At 36.9% G+C, this 23,539-nt stretch overlaps 1 pseudogene; it reads left to right on the top strand.

Moving 5' to 3' along the window:
- Window positions 1-22,384: 22,384 nt before the first annotated feature.
- LOC146394995 (U4 spliceosomal RNA) lies at window positions 22,385-22,464 on the top strand (annotated as a pseudogene).
- Window positions 22,465-23,539: the final 1,075 nt, after the last annotated feature.

Genomic DNA, 23,539 nt, shown 5'->3' with positions numbered 1-23,539 from the left:
CCCCTTACAGTCTCGTGAAACATTAGTCAGAGCATTGAGATTTAGACAACCTGGATTTGCCAAAGGACAGTTGAACATACATGAAAATTTATTATTTAAATATGAAAGTAAAAATTAAAACACTCACCCATCTCCATATCAACTTAAATACAGTAGACTTTTGTCTAAAACATGATCATACTGAAAATTGGACACACTAGAATCAATTAATTAGGGAACACTGTTTGCATAGGAAACCAAAAATTTAAAAACTGCAAATAAAAATAGGAAAGCTGGAGTTCCGTGTGGCTCAGTGGAAACCAATCTGACTAGCATCCATGAGGATGCAGGCTCGATCCTTGGCCTTGCTCAGTGGGTTAAGGATCCAATGATGCCTTGAGCTCTGGCATAGGTCACATACGTGGCTTGTATCCCAAGTTGCTGTGGCTGTGGTGTAGGCCAGCAGCTACAGCTCCAATTTGACCCCTAGCCTGGGAATCTCCATATGCTGCAGGTGAGGCCCTAAAAAGACAAAAAAATAAAAAAATAGGAAAGCAAGTCTTTAATGCACTATCTAGATATATTGTTCAAATATTTTCTTTATGGCCATGGAGTTTGAACTTTTGGTCTTACCACCCCCTCTTCCCTGGGTCTTAAAAATTTTAAAGACCCCAGAGACCTTTGTGTATGTAGATAATATCTATTAATATTTATCACAAAATAAAAGCAGATATCTTTTAAGTGTCTATTGTTAATCCACTTAAAAATAATAATAGTCTTATGTATATATGGTTAACATTTTCTGTGAAAAACAGCTTTTTTTTAAAAAAAAAGAAATAGTGAGACTGGCATCGTTTCACTTTTTTTTTTTTTTTGAAAATCTCTTTTAAATACAAACAAATAGAAAACATTTTCATATCTTCCCCTCTATTCAGTCTCTTGCAATAAATTGTATTGGTTACATCAAATGAAGAAAATTCAGCTTTGTAAATATGTAGTTGAAAGTAAAAGTGAAGTATTTTGTTAAACTTTCAGATAATTGTGAATAATCTTCTTCGATATTTCACAAAAACTTGACAGTGGTAGTTTCTTAAAGAAACTAGATATTAGTTGCAATGTGTAACCTGAAAATAAGTCAATGAAATTTTCATACTCTGTTACATTGAAACCCATTTATCTGTCTTATACTTTAAATGACTCTTTAACTCATATATATTCTGTAAAATCATTCACTGGTCATTTAGAAAATTTTGACTCACTGACCTACCTAGAACTTCCAAATCTTGACTCCTCATTATACAAAATGTAAAAAAAAAAAAAAAAAAAAAATTCCCATGCTTGTGTTGCCAGTCTCTTCGGAAAGGATTACATGTCATTAAGCTCAGAGTAGTGAATGCAAATCTTCCCCAAATTCAAATTCCCACTTGAAAAAAAATCGTATTTTATCATTGGCAACAAATACTGTCCGAGATTTTCTTTTTGGAGTAACAGGCTCATTTGAGGCATTTTTGAGAAAATACCTGTTAAATATCTACATCTCAATAATTGGCTTCATCTATGACCATATCACCCTGAACACTTCCAACCTCATCTGAACAACCATACTTAGTTTGACAATTGTTCTTTCCTGTAAAAGTGATGTTCCATGAAGAGACAGTGAGTTGAGCTCACAATAATTGCAGGAGAGCTTCAGTATGCAGCAAAAGTGCTTTTTTGTGTTTTTTCCACTTTATCACAGAGAATATTAAAAAGCCATGTACTCAAGGTGTTAATTTTATAAAATTAATAATTTAGTATAATAGATATTAATTAAATTAATAATTGTCACTGTCTCATCAAGGGAATTTTCACATGAAACTGGCTTTTTTGTATGTATGATTTACTGAGAGTACATGATGATTAAAAACACAATGGCTTTCAGTACATTTTGGTGCCACTACCTTGACTTGTGTTAAGGTTCCAGCAGTTTTATTCATTATCAGTTCTTTTGCACCATCAGTGCAAATGCCAGTACAGTAAAACATACCGAAAATTATCTCAGTATTTTTAAAAAATCGTTTCAACCTCAGCTCTGGAAACCCCTGAAAGAGTCTCAGGAAGGGATCTAAGACTGTACTTTGAGAATCACTGGTTTACCATAATCATAGATGCTAGAGGTGAGAGAGTGATAAGAAATCCTGTTTTAACAAAACAGCAGTGGTGAGCTGAAAATAAAAGTCATTGCTCAAATGTAAAAGCTGGAAGTAATCAAAACCTGCATTCCCTCAGTGGTTTTTAAGTCAGAGCTCTGCAAACGTTCCCTTTACAATTGAGACCATTTAGTTTTTCAACCTCTTTTTGATTCTTAGAAATTTTTTTCTATGTAATGTGATTTTTGGTAAGTCAAGATCTCTTCAAAACAAAATTGTTACTTTGGCATGCATGATTGTGCACACATATCCCAATAGCTATTGGCATTTATTAGTGTTCGGTCATTGGCTTTATCGCACCAGCCATCACCTTCTCCTTCCTTGTGACAATGAAACAACTTGTCTTCCTATCAATATTAAGTCTGAAGCAAGTACTACCCCATCAGTATCATGCCAAATTCCATCATTTCTCCAATCCTCAGCTATTTCTTTTTCTGTAATTGTTTTATTGTTATAGCATCAAACTTTGTATATGGATGGGCTCATTCCTATCAACATATAGACATTCTTTGCTATCTCCTGTCTTAAAAGAAAAGCAACAGCAACAAAGAAAAGTCTGCTTTCTCACTATCCTCTCTGTGATTCAAATCCCTCATCCTTGAGTCTCTACAGTTTGTTCTAATATGGTACCCACCCTGGCATGCTATCCCTCTTGTCTTGAAATCACTCTTGTCAAGGACACCAAAGACTTCCATGTTGTCAAAGTCAATGACCACCTTTCTATTCTCTTTCTTCCTGAGCTCTAAACTCTTCCTGAGTGCTTTCAAATCCAGCGCTCTCACTTGCCAGTGATTTTTATTCCTCATTCACTGGTAGTTCCTATCCAATCTTGTTTCCTGGCCCTTCTCTATCTGCTCTACTTACGGGGTTCTTCAAGGCTGCTTCTGAGCTCCTTACCTTCTCTGCTCTCTCCCCTTTGATGACCTACTCCAATTCTGTCCTGATCATTCCCATATGTGGATATCCATCCCAGTTTTTCCCTTGATCACCATTCTTATGTTTTCAACAGCCTTCATGGTATCACCCTTTGGACCTGGGTGACTTTTAGATGGCTCAGAATAGCATGTCGAAAATACGAATTTTCATTTATTCCTCCCCCCATATGTATTACAGTGACTGTCACCATCTTCTTCATATTCTTCCAACCCAACACTTAGGCATCATTCTACATTCTTACCTTTTCCTCAGGCCTATACCTTCAATATTTAAAACTGTTGCATATTCAGTTTAATCCCTATGTTAAGAATGTCATGTTCTGTACTATATCTGTCCTGTAGTTTAAATTATCTTCACATGTTCTCTGTGTGTTGAGCTATTAAATCCTTGAGATTTTATATGTGATTGAAAAGGCATAGCCAAGCTGCCTCTTGGCACCTTGAGATCATCACTCATGGAGCCAGTGATGTAGGTGCAAGTATTGCTTTACAAAGGAGACCCCTTCCAGAGCTCTGCTCCGTGAAATGGACTGATTGTGCCATTATACATTTTTTTTTTCATAATAAGAAACAAAATAAAAAACACAATACTTTTTTCATTATTCCTGATTTTTTTATTTCATACATACACAAGTGAGACTTTTACAAAGAAATATTACAAAGTAATCTTCATAGCCACTGCCTCAATACTCCTACTTATCTCAGACAAACCACTTTCATAACAAATTGCTTCACTCTCTATTAAGCATAGTGAAAGCAGTGAGACATCACAAAATCTTCTAGAACTAATAAATGACACCATTTGTGCCTCTTCTCTCTCTCCAGCACTGCATTGCCCTTGGTCTTTAAACAATTGACACTCTTTATTCTTTTCACAATATCTAATGTTTCTCCTCTTAAGTTTTGTTTCAACATTGATATTTCTACATTTTGTCTGAGAGGCACAAAGCTGCAGATGATATAAATAACCTCACATAGATTTTTTTTAGATCAATCTTAAAAAAAAATCTTCTAAAACTCTTAAACTGCTGACTTTTATTTGGTCTTCGGGTGCTAACAGATGAATGATAAATCTATTTAAAAGTAATTCTTTGGCTTCCACATAATCCCATTGATATTAATAGATGTTTAATTATGCACAGTGAGCATAGAAAACAGAGGAGGGCAAAATATATGTTGGCATGATCTCTATTCTCTGTATATTAATGATTGGTGGTCATACTTTCTTCTTACAGTGTCTTTTGCTCTCTGAGTTTGAATTGCTTGTTCAGTCTTTCACTACAAAGCTGAGGAGACTTTTATTATTACTGTTTCTGAAAGAACAAACACTTAAAATTTTGGTGCAGTCAGAAGAATACTGATGAAAAATGTTTCCTTCTCTGTGAATCAAACATTGATTTTTAATAGTCCCAACGATCAAGACAACATGGATGGACTTGGAGGGTATTATTCATAGTGAAATAAGACAGAGAAAGACAAATACTGTCTGATATCACCTGCACGTGGAATCTTAAAATAAACAAAAACAAGTGAATATAGCAAAAAAGAAGAAGATCAGAGATACAAACTAGCAGTTACCAGTGGGGAGAGGGAGGAGGGGAGGGGCACATAGGGGTAGGGGATTAATGGGTACAAATGTCTATGTATAAAATACATAAGCTACAAGCATATATTGTACAGCACAAGGAATATAGCCAGTATTTTACAATGCTTATGAATGGAATATAACCTTTAAAATTGTGAATCCCTATGTTGTACCGTTGAAACTTACATAACATTGTAAATCAACTATCCCTTGATTTTTAAAAACCCTTAAAAAAAAATCCAACTATTGGAGTCCCCATTGTTGCTCCGTGGGTTAAAAACCCAACATAGTATCTGTGAGGATTGGAATTTGATCCCTGGCCTTCTCAGTGGGTTAATGATCTGGCATTGCCACAAGCTGTGGTGTAGGTCCCAGATGCAGCTTGGATTTGGTGTTCCTGTGTTGCTATGCCTGTGTGGCATAGGCTGGCAGCTGGGGCTCCAATTTGATCCCTAGCCTGGGAACTCCTACATGTGGCAAGTGCGGTCATAAAAAGAAAAATATCCAACTATCATTAGAATTACATCATGTGGAAACTATCCTGTAGTGAAGTTTAGCAATTGTGTGGCATTTCCTGATCTCAGTATTAAATACAATATCTTATTTGTCTTTCAAAGTGCAGTTTTCAGAAGCCTACAAAGTACCTTGACAAAAAATAACAATAAGTCTAATGGAATTAAAAGTTCTTTGAAATTGCTTGATTGAACTTCTTGAGATTCTTGAATCACAATCACTAATTAAATTATTTTTTCCTAGTTTATGTAGTATGCCAAAGGAGTCAAAAATTTTAGCTAATTTAAATCAATTTGAAAGCAGCTGTCAATTAAAGTCAAGTAGCCACATCCTCTCAGAGGTTTACTTTCATCTGAGGTTGTAGGAGTAGGTTACAATAGAAAAACTGGGAACTCTGCGTATGCGTAGACTTTTAATTACATGATATATCCGAGCCTATAAGCAGAAAATAAACTAAAAGAATGTTTTAAGATGCACATCATGGGGCCCAATAGTGAGGTAATCAAGCTAAGTCTTAAATACCCATATACCAAATTAAGGACTATTTATCCAAAAAGTGTTTTATGACACTTCAGTGTGTTTATGTATCAAGGACAAATTGGGTGGGTGGTCAGGTGATTATTCAAAGAAAGTGACTAATATGCCTGGACAATGGAGAAAAGGTGGACCGAGGTGATGGTCAGTAACCCTGGTGCAATCCACCAGCCAGGTCTCATTGACATTCCGATAGACATCGGCCCTTAAAAGCTTTCTGAAACAATATGTATTTTATTTATTTTGAAATATGGAGATCTCCAGCTGCTGTATGAGGGAACACTCTTCCTGTGGTGATGGAAAGACACCTGGGCTCAGCATGCCCAACGTGCCAAGGCAGAGATGCCTCTGAAAGCAATAAAAAATAGAATCCCTTCTCGGTTCTTTTTAAGTCTCCTTTGTGTTAAGTCTATTTGATTTTGCTATCAGTATGGCTTATCATGTTCTGAGTGCAATGAAAAATAATTCTGTGAATCTGCACTCAATATCTAAAGGAGTTTTCAAAGCAACAAGGGAAAAGGCCCTTCCCCCTCGCTCCTGTTTTAATTGTCTAAAAGATATGTATAGACTGTTTAGAATGAATGTAAGAAGGGATGTGTGCAAAGAAAAATCCCTGTCAAGTGCTCTGCACTTTGCTATTTGCCCAGGGATGGACAGTCCAGAGATAAAGGGGCGGGGGAGGCTAAAACCCATCAATCCCAGAAATCTCTGGGTCAGCAGTAACCAAGGGCAAAATAACATGCAGCAGACTGATATAAAGTGAGGCTTCCTTGCAAATTTAGGGTCCAATTCTCTTCCCCATCTCTAGTTAAAAACCAAACAATTTTTTTCACGTAGCTTCCAATTGCATAGCCTGTTGAAAACTCATTATCTTCAAATAGGATTACATTCTGTTAATATGAGAACATGCATATTACAATATCTGGTAAAAATCAAAAGTTCCAATTTGCTCACTACATGTAAATCCAATTCAAAATATTTCCATAACATATATCTGCTGGATGTTACACTATTTGTGTGTCACTCCGAAATGGATTAACTCCATGACAGGCTAGGCTCAGTTTTTCTGCATTTGGTGTTTTTAAACAGTTTATATTTGTTATCATATCAAAGACAGGCTTGCAGTTTTCAAAAGGAAGAAGAGAACACAGCGCCCAAGGCTCCTCCAGCATTACATTTCTTATTCCATTTTATCTTTCTTGGTTTTGACTAATGTCAGTAACAGCTACTGGTAATAAACTGCTTGTTACAGCCTGCTGTTGCCTTGAAGCCTGCCTTTGATACATTGTCAGCCAATCAGAAGCATTTCCTGATTACATTTCCAAATTGCTTGTTTATTGATCGAGAGTTAATAAAGCAAAAGACAACTTTACGGCTTAAATTAAATGAAAGTTTCCTTTGATGTTCAAATTATCCAATCAACCAATATGCAGTGAAATGTAAGCATTTGAAAGTTTTATCTGAAAAGGAAAAAAAAAAAAACTGTGAGATAAATGGATCTCAGTATAGACACGGTGGCTAAGTGCTAATGAAAAATATGTGCAACTTAGCATACTGTGATTTCATTTATTTCTCAGGCCAAGGAAATGATGTTGTTATTCAATCCACCCCACTTCTCCAACCTGAACAAGGAATAGTACTTCTAGGATGTCTCTTATTTGGTTGACAATAATTTCTTAAAACCAGAGCCACATTAGTGAAAGACAATGAAGAATACAAAACTTTATGGATTTATTAAAGTTCTAACATTTTTAAATGATCACACAACTTAGATGCTATCTAAACTATTTATGGAATAGTAAATACCTATGAAATATCTTAAATATCTATGGAATAATGGAATCTATGGAATCACTGTCTAGTTGTTTGGATGGCATGTATGGCCAGGTCATCATGTAAAAGAAGTTGGCCTCTTTGAAATTTTTAGTAGCTTTTGACATCCCTTCCTCAGTGAGTCAGCAATCTCTTAGGAATGTTAAGGGAGAATCATGCATTTCTGTCAATGACGAAAATAAATAAATATTCAAAAGATTTTTCCATGCCCAGACACACAGGAGACCAGCACTTTCTCTTAGGTGACCTATAAGCTGTATTTGGTCGGAGAGGAATAGGTTTCTTTGAGATCTTAAGTAGTCATAAAGAGACGGTCTTCATTTCTCATGATGATTTTGTATTGTTAGTGAAAAGAAGAGTAAACAAAATTGCATAAACAGTGTGATAACACATCTTTGAAAAAAGAAAAGGAAGAAGAAGAAAAATACTTAGTAAAAAGCATGCCAAGAAATAGGGTAAAATATTAACAGAGGCTATTTTCGGAAGCTATTAAAGGTAGCATTTTCTGCTTGCTTTCTTCATTTGCTAAATTTTTTATAATGAACATACATTATACTTAAAATGGGGGAAGGAGCCATTAGTTTAAAATTAAAATTAATAAAAATGAATGTCACTTTCTTAGCTGTTTCTTTGATAGTGAAATTCTTTGATAGTTAAATATCTTGGGAAGCCTCGAATATATTACCTACATATTTGTAATTACAGGCCAAATATTTGAGCTTTTTGCCTACATTGGGGCTGCCTCATTTCCCTCCCCACTCCTTCTCTCCTCTCTCTCCTTCTTCATCCAAATCTCTCCAAAGATTATTCAGACTATGTTATATTTCTAGATGGGGTAAGATATATTAATTGGCCACAAAGGGAAAGTGACTAGTGTCAGCCCTTGGCTGGCCTCCCTCAGTCTAGTCACTTGCTACAAGCAGTCAGACTGGTTTCTTCAAGATGCCATCTGATGATGTCTCACCTGTTTTAAACCCATCGGTTTGGTCTGATGAGTCCTTGCAGAGCCTGCCTCCAACCCGCTCATCCTTAGCCCTTCACCAGCCACCCCGGCCCCTCCTTGGCTCTGGCCACAAGGGCTTCTTTTGGATCCTCTCATTACCAGTTGCTCCTGCCAAGTTCATGCCTTTAGCACTTTGCTCAAGAATTTCTTCCTCAAGGAAGCCCTCCCTAACTTTTAATTCACATCAGAGTCCTTTGTCTTTGCTGTCATCGTTTTTTCCAGCCCTAAAACTACTTTGCATAACTTCTATCTGCTTAGCCTAATGCCTGGCACAAAGTAGGCACTAAATAAATATGCTTAACAAAGTTACTCTATATTCTTCTAGTAGCTTTCCTGAAATAACTAGAGTGATTCATGTAAAAGGCTTTTGTTCAGTCATTCATTTGTTATTATTTTCTCGAGCATTTTAGGTGCAATGGCACGTTTAAGTACTGTAGGAGGTGAAAAGATGTGCTTTGTTCTAAGAGCTCAGAATATGAACCAGCATTTCCCCTTGTCAAGATTAGTTGCTCTTTGATCAAAACATGAATGGACACTTGAAAGTGAAACTGTGCTTCCATTTCAACCATTGTGAACGTAGTATGTATTACTATGCACCCGATTTTAGGCCAAATTTGGGAATTCGTCCTTCTTTCTCTCTACTCTTCACGCCTCACCTTCTCAAACTCAGAAAACCTTTAGCAAAATCTTTAGCAAGACATGTTTTAAACCCATCCAATTACCTGTTTCCGCTAGGGCCACATGGTCTAAGCAACTGCCATCTCTTAGTCTCTGCCAGGCTCCTGCTTCCCTTTTGCTTCCTCGCATTCCATTTGCCTCCAGACAGCCAGAGTGATCTCTAAGTCATTTGCCTGTTTATCGTCCAAGTGCCTTCCCTTTGCACCCGCAGTCAAATGCAAACTCATCCTCTGAGCTTCAGTGCCCTGCCTTACATGCCTGGCCTAATCCCAGAAGTGAGTGTCACTCTCCCACTTGATCGGAATTGCCAGCCTCACACACCAAGCTGGTCCCCACACCAGGGCTCCAGTGCCTCCTCACATTTCATGGGTAATGGCTTCTTTTCATTCGGGTCAGATCTCACAGTCCAGCTCTTCTGACAGCCTTGTCTAGAGCAGCCACTATCCAGTTTTCACCATGTCCCCATGTGGGATTTCCTTTAGAATATTTATCACTATCTGAAGATAACGAGTTTATGTATTTATTAACTTTAAAAAAAATTTTTGCTTCTCCTCCCCACACCCTAGAATGTGAGCTTTATGAGGACAGGATCTTGGCTAGTCTGTTCCTGGTGTGACCTGGGGCCTCAACAGTGCCTGCCGTGGAATAGAATCTCCATAGATATTTGGTCAGTGAGTAAGTGAATGAAGTGCCTTCACATCCTCAGCAGCTATCTCTTGGCAGGTGTAACATGGCTCTCCTTACTGGCCCCCCACCATGCCCTCAAGTTCTTTTCCAAGTCCCTCTGGTCTGTGAAAACTTTCCCAACAGCCTCTTCTATAGACATACTGGAAGAGGGTAGTAACGAGTCGGTCTGGTGACTCCATGATTCCAGAGTGCTGAATGCGTGATTCTCTTTGTCCTCATGATGGCTGCAGTGGCACCAACAAAATATCCTCACATGACAGCAATTAAAAAAGGAAGAAGAAGGGTTACTTCTCAGTACCTTCCCAGGGGCCCTCTCTTTCTATGAAACAGGAAAATATTCCCTAGAAATACACTAGCGTATTTCTCCTATGTAACTCATTGTCTTGAGCAATGGCACATGGCCATGCTGAGTACTTGACCAAAGGAAATGGGATTAGCTTCATGGACTTTGACCAATTAAGAGTCAGGCCTTAGAGCTGGGCACAATGCCACCTGGGGATACGTGGTGTTCCCTGTACGAGGCAGGTAACCAACAAAATCTGCCCTATGCAATCTCCTGAGACCAATACAGCAGGAAGGCAGGGGGACACTATTATATAAATGATTGAAAGAGAAGTTGTAACTTGCCCAAATTTGTACATACAGGTTCAGGATGAAAGTTGAAGCCAGAGTCTTTTGGTTACTCCAGTGGTTTTCAAACTGACTGCCTCAGGGTTTCTATAAATGTCATTAGAATGTCATTTTAAACCTTCTTTAATTATGTTTTTTAAAATGTGATTAAAAATCAAATGCACGTGTAATTTTCTCAGACATCAAAAGTTGACAAAATACAGTCTCTACTCTACAGACTGTGTTAGTTCACTTCTTGTTTGTTGCTATTATTTTTCAAACTTGGAGTAAAGCCTCTCTGGCCATTTCTCTTTAATCATGAAGTCTCCTGGGATTGCTAGGTAGTCTATTAAAAACTATTTGTAATCATTTGTCCATGTTAATCTGAATTTTTTTCAATACTGGACAACCCCTATAAAATAATCAATTGTGTGTTGACAGTGATCTAAGACTGCAGCAGGTGCAAGCAAATTTGAAATAATCTCTAATTGAAATTGTCCTTTGCGTCAGGACGGCTGCATTATTCTTTCGAACTGATTTAATATCTCTCTGGCCCCTGCTTAGCTCTCCAGCCACTTTTCCTTGGCTTTCCCCATTCTAGAAGCATCTGTTCCATGCTGGGAACACTTTACACATGCTTTTCCCTCTAGTAAACATTCCTCATCTAGTTAGATTCAGTTCATTCTTTTTTTTTTTGCTTGTCAGGGATGAACCCACAGCATATGGAGGTTCCCAGGCTAGGGGTAGAATTGGGGCTATAGCTGCTGGCCTACGCCACAGCCACAGCAACACAGGATCCAAGCTGTGTCTTCAGTCTACACTACATGGCAATGCCGTATCCTTAACCTCCTGAGAAAGGCCAGGGATCGAACTTGCGTCCTCATGGTTGCCAGTCAGATTCGTTAACCACTGAGCCACGACGGGAACTCCCGATTCAGCTCATTCTTGATGCCCCAGTTGAATGGGACTATCTTCCCTGACTTCCCTCCTGGGTCTCACACTCCTTTAGTACACTCATCATTTGATGATTATTTCATCCATAGATGTCTTTCCTACTAGGCTGAGAGCTGTCTGAGGGCAGCAGATGTGGATGCCCCCCTCACTGCTGAGTCTTTAGCTCCCAATGCAGTGCAGACTCTAGGGAAATAATTATTTTTGTGTTTCATGTATAAACAAATTTGAATTTAGATGTAATATCGATAACAAAAGAGAAGTGAAAAATTTTCTGATCGTTAAAGAAAAGCTTACTAAATTGAAAGGCATGCAAACACTGAACCATACAATTGTACTAGTTTCAGGTGTGAAACTAGGAGTTTCTGTTGTGGTTCAGTGGGTTAAGGACCTGACATTGTCTATGTGAGGATGTGGGTTTGATTGCTGGCCTCACACAATGGGTTAAGGAGCTGGGATTGCCGCAGTCTACCATGTAGGTGGCAGATGTAGCTCAGATCCAGTGTTCCCGTGGCCGTGGTGTAGGCTGGCAGCTGCAGCTCTGATTCAACCCCTAGCCTGGGAACTTCTCTATGCCACAGGTGCAGTGGTTAAAAGAAAGAAAACTAAGTGTACAACTAGATGACTAGATGCAAATTTCCATGTGATTCATTTGGTTAAGCTCCATCCAGATGACATAGAAAACACTTTCAGGACCCCATAGCTTTCCTCCTGATCATTTCTAGTCATACCCATTCCTATCATCCCATTACCAGTGGTAAACACTCTGACTTCTTTCACCATCAGTCTTAGCCTATTCTTAAATTTCACATAAATAAAAATCACTCAGTATGTACTCTTTGGTACCTGGTTTCTTCCATTCAGTATAATCCATGTTATACGTACTTTTTAATTTTTTTTATTGTGTTCCATTGTATAGATATACTATGATGTAGTTATTTATTTTCTTATTGATGTATATTTGATTTTTTTTCTCAATTTGGAGCTATAATGAAAAAAAATGCAATACAACATTCCATTGTATAAATATACTATGATGTAGTTATTTATTTTCTTATTGATGGATATTTGATTTTTTTTCTCAATTTGGAGCTATAATGAAAAAAATGCAATACAACATTCCATTGTATAAATATACTATGATGTAGTTATTTATTTTCTTATTGATGGATATTTGATTTTTTTTTCTCAATTTGGAGCTATGATGAAAAAAAAAATGCAATCAACATTCCTGTACAGTTCTTTCTGTAGATGTATGATGCTGTAAGAGCTTTTCCCTCATCATTGAAGAAAAAATTAAATCCTCATAAGCTCTCTTGATGTTCAGAAATATCTTTTCAATTCTCTCCCTTTTTTTTTTTTTTTCTTTTTAGGGCTGCACCTGTGGCACATGGAGGTTCCCAGGCTAGATGTTGAATTGGAGCTGTAGCTGCTGGCCTACACCACAGCTACAGCAACACGGAATACAAGCTGTGTCCACAACCTGTACCACAGCTCACAGCAACTCTGGACCCTTAACCCACTGAGTGAGGCCAGGGATCGAACCTGCAACCTCATGGTTCCTAGTCGGATTCGCTTCTGCTGCGCCACGACAAGAACTCCATCTTTTCAATTCTTAAAACACAAAAATAAATCAGAATAGCATTAGATGTTATTGAAGTAATAGATGAGAATCCTAATTGAAGACTGGGGGAAAAAAAAAAAAGAAGAGGACTGGGCCAGAAGTTAGCCCCATCAGACAGAAAAAATAAATAAATAAATAAAAGATAGAAAATCTAATGAAATGGAAAACTCATTAAATATGATAAGGTACCTAACAAAAATGCATCCACAAAAAAATGCACACAGTAGTGTACACAGCAGCTTTATTTGTTATAATCCCAAACTAGAAACAAAATAGCTACCACCTTTAAAATGTTCTGCATATTTCATTTATTTGGGGAAACATAAGGAATCTGCTCTCCTGAGAGTGTACCTACAATTCCATGATTGTCCTGGATTCTAATAATGTCCTACATTTATACAGAACTTAAAAATTATAAATTTCACATACATCGCATAGCTAATAAGGGGCTGAGCAGGAACTCAGATGCAGGACTTCTGATGCTAACTTTAGTGTATTTCCCCATCACATCCTGATTACACCTCATCAGGAAAAGCAACACTCAACATGATTACTTATGACAGAGTGTATTTAATTTTTAACATTTTAAAAGCTGGATCTTATACTTTAGAGGGTTTTTTCTAATTAGAAATAATTAGTTGCCTATGTATTCTGATCTACCCTTGTCAGTGGGTCTCAACCTTTCCTAGCTCACGCCTTGCCAATCACCCAGTGAAACAACTTTTCCTCTTTTCACACACACTTTCCAGTCCAAGAAAGAAATTTCTTCTTGTTTGTCTGTAGACATTCTGTTACTATTGTTTTCATTCATGGTAAATTTAGCTGAGCCAAAAACCATAATCATTCATTTCTTTTTCTTTTTTGTCTTTGTTTTTAGGGTCATACTTATGGCATGTGAAGGTTCCCAGGCTAGGGGTTGAATTGGAGCTGTAGCCACTGGCCTACACCATAGCCACAGAAATGCCAGATCTGAGCCACGTCTGTGACCTACACCACAGCTCACGGCAACGCCGGATTCTTAGTCCTCTGAACGAGGCCAGGGATAGAACCTGTGTCCTCATGGATGCTAGTCATATTCGTTGCCGCTGAGCCATGACGGGAACTCCAGTCATTCATTTCTTATTAGAAGACTTCTCAGAACTTTTCAAATGACATTTTACCTACTGACTTTATAAAGAGCAAGCTGGAGTGCACTGTCCTAATGGAATCCTTTTATTAGCATTTAGAAATTTCTAGAGAAAACAAATGTTGGGAAGTTCCTTTCTGGATTTTTGTTTGCTTGGTTATCTCTTGAAATCTTCACGTTCCTTGTTCAGCCATGCCATTCCCTCAAATATTTGTTAGGTGACTGCCTGGAAATTCTGCTAACAGATTACAAAGACCGTGTATGTTATACCGCCTTCTAAGTGGAAGATTTGCCCCATGGCAGGAGTTGCCAGGACTGAACTGAAAATGACTCATATAAGCTCAGGTATTGTGCTAGCAGAGGAGAAGTATGTTTCGTCATGGGGTTGAGGGAAGAAACTTAAGCCAGAACCTCAGCTGCCAAAGGGTAGAGACCCTGGAGTCTACGTGGGTTCTTTTCAGAGCCAAATGTGTGTGCTCCGTGCTGAAAAGGGTGAGAAACACACACTCAAATCACTAAAAATATCGATGCTGTTGTCAGCCTAAGGGACAGCACAGAATACTCACCTTTTCCTCTCCCTTGACTTTAACTACCAGCATCTCCAGGCTCTATACGGAGCAGAGGAAATTGCTTTCTACACTTGCTGGTGTAGAAAATATTTTTTCTAAGCTTTCAGTCAGGGTTGCTTGGCTGACAGAATTCATCTGCAGATAGTTGTGTTTGTTTTTGTCAGCCATGAAAAATCACTCTTTATCCTGCCTGTAGTTGGAAATTTGGAACCGTGTTCATTTCAGCAAAAACATACCACTCTTCTGTTTTTTTGCTGACTTATCCTCTCCTCAAGTGTGCACTGGTTCTTTCTATCAGTATCAGTGGAGCTGAGCTGAGTTTTTTCCCAGCTTGGTTTAATTATTATGCTAATTCCATCTTGATACTTTTTTTTTTTTTTTTTTTGTCTTTTTGCCTTTTCTAGGGCCTCTTCTTGCAGCATATGGAAGTTCCCAGGCTAGGGGTCTAATTAGAGCTATAGCCGCCGGCCTAGGCCAGAGCCACAGCAACTCGGGATCTGAGCCACATCTGTGACCCACACCACAGCTCATGGCAATGCTGGATCCCCAACCCACTGAACAAGGCCAGGGATTGAACCCGCAACCTCTGGTTCCTAGTCGGATTCGTTAACCACTGTGCTATGTTGATACATATTTTAAATGGATACACTATTGCCTCCCTAATTTAAAGTTGATATAATTCCTTATTCTAAACACTTTAATACTATATATAGTTAGGAAAACTCTCAACCACTAAGAATGAAATTATTATTATTTTATTTTAAAGAGTATTCTGAAGTTTTAACAATCTGGACATCAGGGTATAGAGTGATTTTTATATTTTTCAAATGCTTTCAGGTGTTTCCCAATGTCTACAAAAAGATATTGCATCCATATGTATAAAATACATTTTATATTTGTAATTATTTTTACATCTATCCCACCTTATTAATATTTTTGTTTCAAAAAATAAGAAAATATACTGAGAGCAATTAAACATTGTATATAAGTTTTTGTGAGCTTGGAGTCAGTTCTATCTTCCTGTTTTATGAAATTAATTATTTCAAGTAGTGTGACTGGCAGTATTAACAGTAGGGTTAATAGTCTGGAATTAGACCATTTACGATTAAATTATGGTTCTACTCCAAAATGGCCCTAAATTGGATTGGTTGTTTAATCTCTTTGGGCCTTAGTTTCCTCATCTGTAACAGTAGGATGATTGCAGGACTTGCCTCATATGACTGCTCTGAGGAGTCACTATGGTTAGTAAGAGAATGTTCTAAGGAGAGCTGCTCTGCAGGAAAAGTCAGGAACATTATTGAGCTGTCATCATCATCATCAACATTATGCAGAGAAGGCAATAGAAAAACTGGTCCAATTATATGGCCAGACAGTTTAAGGACTGGGGAACTCAACAGCAGAGATTTGAAAAGATAGTATTCCTTACTTCTAATAATCAGGGACATAAATTTATAAATAAAAATACCATTTATCATGCATCCAGTTTAAAAGTCTGACAATGTCAGAGGATTTCAAAAGACAGGTGTTCTCGTGTACCATGGGTGGGAGTGTAAATTGGTGCCATCCCTTTGTGCTATCAAACAAAACTAAAAATGCTTGTAGTTTACAATCCGGCATTTCCGCTTCAAGGAATATGCCTACTGGAGAAAACCCAGACATAAGCACAAAGAGTTATGTGTAAGAACATTTATTATGGCACCTTTTTTTTAAGAAAAAGGAAAAACAGTTTATATGTCCATTAATAAGGGAATATATAAATATATTTGGTATATCTATGCCATGGACTACTATGTAGCAGTTAAAATGAAATGTTTACATTGCAACATGGATCTGTCTGAAAACAGAGGGAAGAGGAAGTCATAAAATGATATATACTGTATAAATAAAAAAACCACATAAGACTATACTGTATATTAATCACAAATAATTTTGAAAGTTTAATTATTAAATGAATTGGAATGATACAAACCAAATTCATGATAGTGGTTGTTGAGGAAAAGGGAGAATTGAAAATGGAGCAAAAAAGATAAGAAAGAAGACAAATTTATTTTATTAAAATAAAAAGGCTTGACAGATAACTATAAAAACAAGGATAATATTTGACAATTCTTGACATGTCTTTGAATGTTTCTCTATGTTAAAATTTTCTCAAAATGTGTGTATCTAGTCCAGTATTTAAAAGATATACTCTTCCCCAAATATCAGTTGATTGTCAAGAAGGGAAAAAAATCACTTTCCATTAAAAATGAATGAAGGACATGGAAACCCACCCGTTCAGCACAGTACTTGATATATGGTAAATGTTCAACAAGCCTCCATTAAAATACCCAGGACTACTGTTTACCTAAGTTATGAAAAAAATTTACTCTCATTAATTACTAAGTAAAATAACACAAAACATAAAAGAATAATAAGTTATCATTTTAAATATGTCAGCAAAAATTTTAAATGACAATACCCAATGTTGATGGAGCTGTGGGAAAACTAGCAAACTCACAAACTGCTGCTGACAATTTTAAATGAAAAGCACTTTGGCAACATATTTTTAGAGACAAAATGTTCCTTAGTTAGTATTACCCTGTTTTTTAAATTTCATGGCCACACTCACAGCATATGGAATTTCCCAAGCCAGGAACTGAATCCAATCCACAGCTGTGACCTACACCACAGCCTGCAGCAACACGGGATACTTTAACCCACTGTGCCAGGCTGGGGATTGAACTCGCACCTCCACAATGACCTGAGCTGCTATAGTTGGATTCTTAACCCACTGCTCCACAATGGGAACTCCCTGTAATTTCCTATTTTTGGAAATTTATCCTAGGGAAATAATTCAAAATGAAGAGGACTAAATGTATACCATATTTACTATATATATATACTACATACGTGTTTACTGCAGGGTTACATGATAGAAAATTAGAATCAGTGCAAATGTTCACTTATCTGAAAATGGCTAATTAAATTATGGTATAAAAATGTGTTAGAGTATTCTGCAGCCATTATGACCATAATGATGAGGGTATGAATCTGGCTGAAACATCTGGTACTCAATTTTTTGCTAGAATTTGTTCCTCTGGTGATTATAAATACATGGGGCAAAATTTATGAAATTATGCTAAGTGAAAACAGGCAGTGAAAAAGAATATGTGTTCCTGAATTAAATGATGTAAAAATCACCTATGCAGATACCCGAGATGAGCAGAGAAAACTGAGGAGAAAACTATTTGTCCCTAATAGTTAAAATCCCATTTATAGTGCTTTTATTTATTTATTTATTTATTTTTGTCTTTTTAGGGCCACACCTACAGGATGTGGAAGTCCACAGGCTAGGGGTCGAATTGGAGCTGCAGCTGCTGGCCTACACCTCAGCCACAGCAACGCCAGATCCGAGCTGTCACCACAGCTCATGGCAGCGCCGGATCCTTAACCCACTGAACAAGGCCAGGGATTGAACCCACGTCCTCATGGATACTAGTCGGGTTTGTTAACCATTGAGCCACAGTGGGAACTCCTATAGTGTTTTTAAAAAGAAAAAAAAAAGAAAAAACTTATCTGGTATTAAAGCATCCATTGCATACCTACTGTCATCAAATCCAATCGTGACAAAATAAAAATGCTCTTATTTGACCTATCATTACTTAATGTGAAAGATAAACTGGGCAGAATAGTTTCTCTGGTTGTTACATATACCTCGAAAAATGTACAGTAACAAATCCTAAGAAAAGTATTTATGATTCCTTTCAAATTGATTTGGACACAATTTATGGCATCAGCTTAGCAATTTATGGCATCAGTTATTTGTGCTTTCAGTGTAAGCATCTGGTTACATTTTTAGAAATCAGTACCCCCAATTTTGGAGACATTTTGTGAAAAATTTCTACTGGATTATACCTATTCACCGTTGTTTAATTTGTTTGTAAGAGTCCATGAAATAAAAATGTGTCTCACAAAGAGCTCCTGTAATGAGGTATCAACAGTTTGAAGTTCCTTAGCTGGTGAGATGAGACCAGAGAAAGACTTAATTCTTTTCAGCATAAATATGATAAATATGAAAATAATATTATAATTCCTAGGGAAAACGTCTATTTATGTACTGCGTGAGATCACTCAAGAAGGAAGTATGTTATCCAGTATTTAAACCAATGTAGAAAAATAAGAGAAAAATGTAGGCTTTATACTTTAAATCTGAGACGGGGAGAGACCAGTGGAGCTTTTCGGAGGATGTCACCCTGGATACTGCCGCTCATTTACACATTACCTGGGAGAGCTTCGTGCGGCTGCATATTCTCAGCTGTTGAATGTGTTCTGCTCATTTTCCAGCGGGGAGGACGGCTTTAATGCTTTCTTGGCAACGTGTACTTTTTCACTTCTGCTGTTTCTGTTTACCTGTCTTCGTGCTTATTTACTGTTTGCATTTAGCTTGCCCTGCAAGTGGTTCTGAGGATTGTGGAGGAAATGGACAATACCTGTGCGAGCCCACAAGCTTTACAAATAAATCTCTCTCTGGGTTTTTTATACTGGATCTGGTGTGGGGGGGAATTCATTCCTCTTTATCCCTTTTCTTTAACTTGATGACATTTTCTAAAGGACCACACATGTATATAAACGAAATGTAAAAGATGCAGGTTTTTTAAATCAAATTTATGAAACCTGTCCCTAGACCCCCAAATTCTTCCCAAAGAAGTTAAATTCTAAGGAGTAATTCTGTCCTACACATTTAAAAACAGCTTCTCTGTCTACTCATGTAAAGATAGTGCTAGTTCAAGGTCTTGGGCAAGTCACTAAACCTCTTTTTAGATTCAGCTGTAAAATGAGAGAATTGGACAAATGAGTCCTATGGTTCAATGAAAGTTCAATGATTTCCAAAAACCTTTTACTTCATGAGCTTTCTAAAGAATAGCTGCACAGAGAGATTAAACTCAGGGGGATGGTGCTTGGTGAATAAATACTTAGCAAACAATTGGAAGGCAGACATGGGAAACAATCAGAGCTCTGGTTATATCAATAGCCATGGACCATATTAATGATTTTGGAGGGAAGCTCAGCAAAATGCTAATTTATTTAATAAATATTTAATAGCATATTATTTCAATAAATAAATGAGTGTTGACACAGTAAAGAATACAAATGTTTTGTGCACACATTCTTGACCCACTTCCGTAGTCCTTCTTGGACATTTCCCAAAGAATTATTTAAAAAAAGATGAACATCAAAATATCTCTGTTTATTGCAGTTTATGATTGGTGGTTAAATCTATAAAATAATCCAATGGTTTATCCCTCTTATCTTGAGAATGTTTAATCATCTTTGATATTTGCTTTAAATTAGCACTCTCAAATGTACATTTGTATAAAATCTCCCAAATCATGAAAGATTTATACCTTGAAATATATTTGGATTATTCTCTAGTTAATCATCTGGATAAAAATTAGGAGTACTGTAACCAGAACAATTAATTGAGTTGAGCTGAGTGTTATAAAAAATGAAAAAAATTTTTTTTCATGGTGTGCTTTGGCTACTTAAATGAAATTGAAGTCCTCTTCAATATCACAGAGTGGGTATGATAAGAGGACGTATGTGTTCTTTTTAGGAGCCCAGATTAATAATCGAAGTATTGATCAGAAGAAAAGGCATCAGGAGTGGTGCATTCTTGCTATTTTAAATCTATTGCTGGTCCTTTCTGGGCTTATTCAGCTTAATTAACTCTGGGAAGCCTCAGTTAGTTACCATTCCTGAGAAGTATGATGAGAAACTGTCATTTGCCATTCAGTTCAACAACTAGGTATAAGTGCTGATTCTAGTGGTGTGTGCTAAGTGTAGCAAGGCCCTAGCTGCCAGGGAGTGGTGACAGGCTGTGGCGAGGGTAAGAGTACCATAGCAGCACAGGGAGAGGTGTCCTCCAAGATACTGACATACCTACAAACTGGTTAGCAAGTGCATCCATCAGTTGACGGTACATAGCCGTGGCTCGCCCCTTCCTAAGAGGTCCCTCATTTGTCCAAGACTCCGTACTCCTTACAGGCATGCTTTTTGCGGAGGTATGATGGATCTGTAGCCCTTCCAGCCTGCCTTGTTCTTTTAGTTCATTGAGGAAAATGAAACGATTTATGTCATTGAGGTACGAGGCCAAGTTGGCTTGAGGATGAAGTGCGATGGAGGTAGATTTGGTGTTGCTGGGAAAGGATTTCTTCTATTTTAAAGAAACACAATAAAGAGGAAGTTCCTTGACTACCTTTATTCCCTCTGGACATTGACCTGGGGGTATCATCTCTGCTTCAGGCATTTTGTGTCCAGGAGGCCAAGAAGCTAAAGATGGCAGAGCAGAAATGTGACCTAAACTGGATCTAGGAGGAAGGATAGGCTTGCACAAACAAAACAACAATGAAACAAGAGCATTTCAAGACATGTTAAGAGCATAGATAAGGAAAAAAAAAAAAAAAGTGGAATGGAACTGGCTTGTTAGTTGAGCAATGTTGAAACCACAAAGCCTGGAACCAAGAGAATTCATAGGACAAAAATTTTGATAAATGAGGAAAATCCACTGGTTCCTCAACCGATCACTACTCCACACAGGGAGGTGGAGCCATGCAGGATCCTTGGGCTTCCTACTTGCCCTAAGTCACACGCAATTCTTCAAGCTTCTTTCTTTAGATCAGGAATAGGGAAAGCCTGGAGGCTTAAAGGAGCCTTATGACTTCTACATGTATTGTAAAGTTAAGGTAGTTGTGCATGCCAATCATCCTGCTTAATTTTATTTTAACATGATCTTTTTCTAATGATTTTTGTGAGATTATGGATTCTCTCTTCTTTACCATGGTGGGATACATGTTGATTTACTTGTCGTGAAAAAGAAAAAAACTGACTTCCTAGAGAAGTAAAAAGAATATATTTGTATATCGTAAATTGTTTTTTCTTTTGCGTCTCAAGGTAAAAAATGCATCTTAGAGAAAAACCAAGTCACATTGAAAAATATAATTATTTAAATTAAAATCAAATACCACCAAGATGGAACAAAAGTAACTCTGCTTCAGAATTTTGTGAATGTTCCTTCAAATGCAGCTCCCCAACACTGATGATCCAAGTGCCTGAAGACATGGAGCAGACAACATTTTATGAAAGGAAACAAACTCTTCAGTGCATGAGATACTACTGAAAATATACTACCGCTAAGTTATTCTTAAGCACACAAACATTACCAAGATAATTTTGCTGCTGACACATATATTTAATAAAATCGACAGTCATTGATTGTTAAAGACAGTATTCTTATTTTGAAACTTGCTATAGTTATTTTCATTGCTGTACATTGTTCAATTTACTTATCCATTCTAATATTAATGTACAATTAGATTATTTCCAATTTTTGGCTATTACAAATAATACTACCCTCAGCATAATTTTATACATCTTTATACACAAATACATACTTCTATTGGGTATTTGGAATGAAATTGAATGTTCAAGTTAAAATAGATGTTGCTAAACAATTTTGCAAAGTGGTTGTACCAATTAACTCTCCCACCAGCAATGTAGAAGAGTTCCATTTATTCTTTATACTGTCTTTTGAGCTTTGTGCAGTGGTGGTATCACAGCCAATGAGGTTTATCCAAGACATGATGATTGCTAATAGAAAACTATTTGTGTTTTGTTGAATATTGATGTCATGTAACTTCTTTCTCTTGTGTGGCTTTTTCTTTTGATAAAAAGAAAACATTATATTAATGTTGCATAGCTTGTCAATTTTTTTGCCTTTATAGTAATTTTTGTGTGTGCAGTTTAAGAAATCTCTGCCTCTCCAAGTTCAGAAATATAAACTCTTATGTTGTCTTTCAACAACTTCATTGTTTTACCTTTTATCTTTAGAGCTCAGAATTGTATCTGTAATTTATTCTTGGCCGTGATGTGAGTTAGGGAAGAATTAAGATTTGTTTATTTTTCCGTATGGATATCCCGTGACCCAGTACCATTTATTAAAAAGACCATTCTTTCCTTCACTGCATTGCAGCTTATGAATCAGTGACTTTATTTGGACAGTCTGTATTCTGTTCCATAGTAAATTTGTCTAAGCTTCTCCCTTTGTCATACTCCTCTCATTATTGCAGTGTCACAAGTCTTGATTTGGGGGTATTATGAAGTCTATAACTTTATTATATTTTGTCATTGCTCATAACTGTGTTGGTTATCCTAGGCCCACTTCATTTCCATATAAATTTAAAAATCACCTCATTGACACACACAAAAAAAGCTGATAGGATTTCTATTAGGACTAGGTTGAATCTACATATCAGTGTGGGAAAAAATAAAATTTTCATAATAGTAACTCTTCTAACATGAAAATTCATGTGACTCCGTTCATTTAGATCTATTTTAATTTAATTCAGTGGTGGTCTATGGTTTTCTTTGTAGATGTCTTGACATTTTTCTTAGATTTATTTCTGAAAATTTGGAGCTTTCTGTTACTGTTTCAAATGGCATTATTTTAATACCATGATTTCTCTATTATGCTTGCATAGAGAAATATAATTTATGTTATTTTATTATTTGTTTTTAAATTTTATTGGAGTATAGTTGACTTTCAACGTTATGTTCACTTCAGGTGTGTAGCACAGTGAATCAGTTATACATGTAACTATAAACATTCTTTTTCAGATTCTTTTCCCACCTAGATTATTACAGAATATCAACTAGATTTCCCTCTGCTATACTGTAGATCCCTGTTAG

Source organism: Sus scrofa, chromosome 18 (assembly GCF_054392235.1).
Source record: "Sus scrofa isolate SSC_HxYL_T2T_F1_AM1 chromosome 18, Sscrofa_HxYL_maternal_Yorkshire_Landrace_v2.0, whole genome shotgun sequence".
In the NCBI taxonomy this organism is placed as follows: domain Eukaryota; kingdom Metazoa; phylum Chordata; class Mammalia; order Artiodactyla; family Suidae; genus Sus; species Sus scrofa.
The sequence above is the reverse complement of the archived record's forward strand: the minus strand, read 5'-3'. Positions and strand labels throughout refer to the sequence as shown.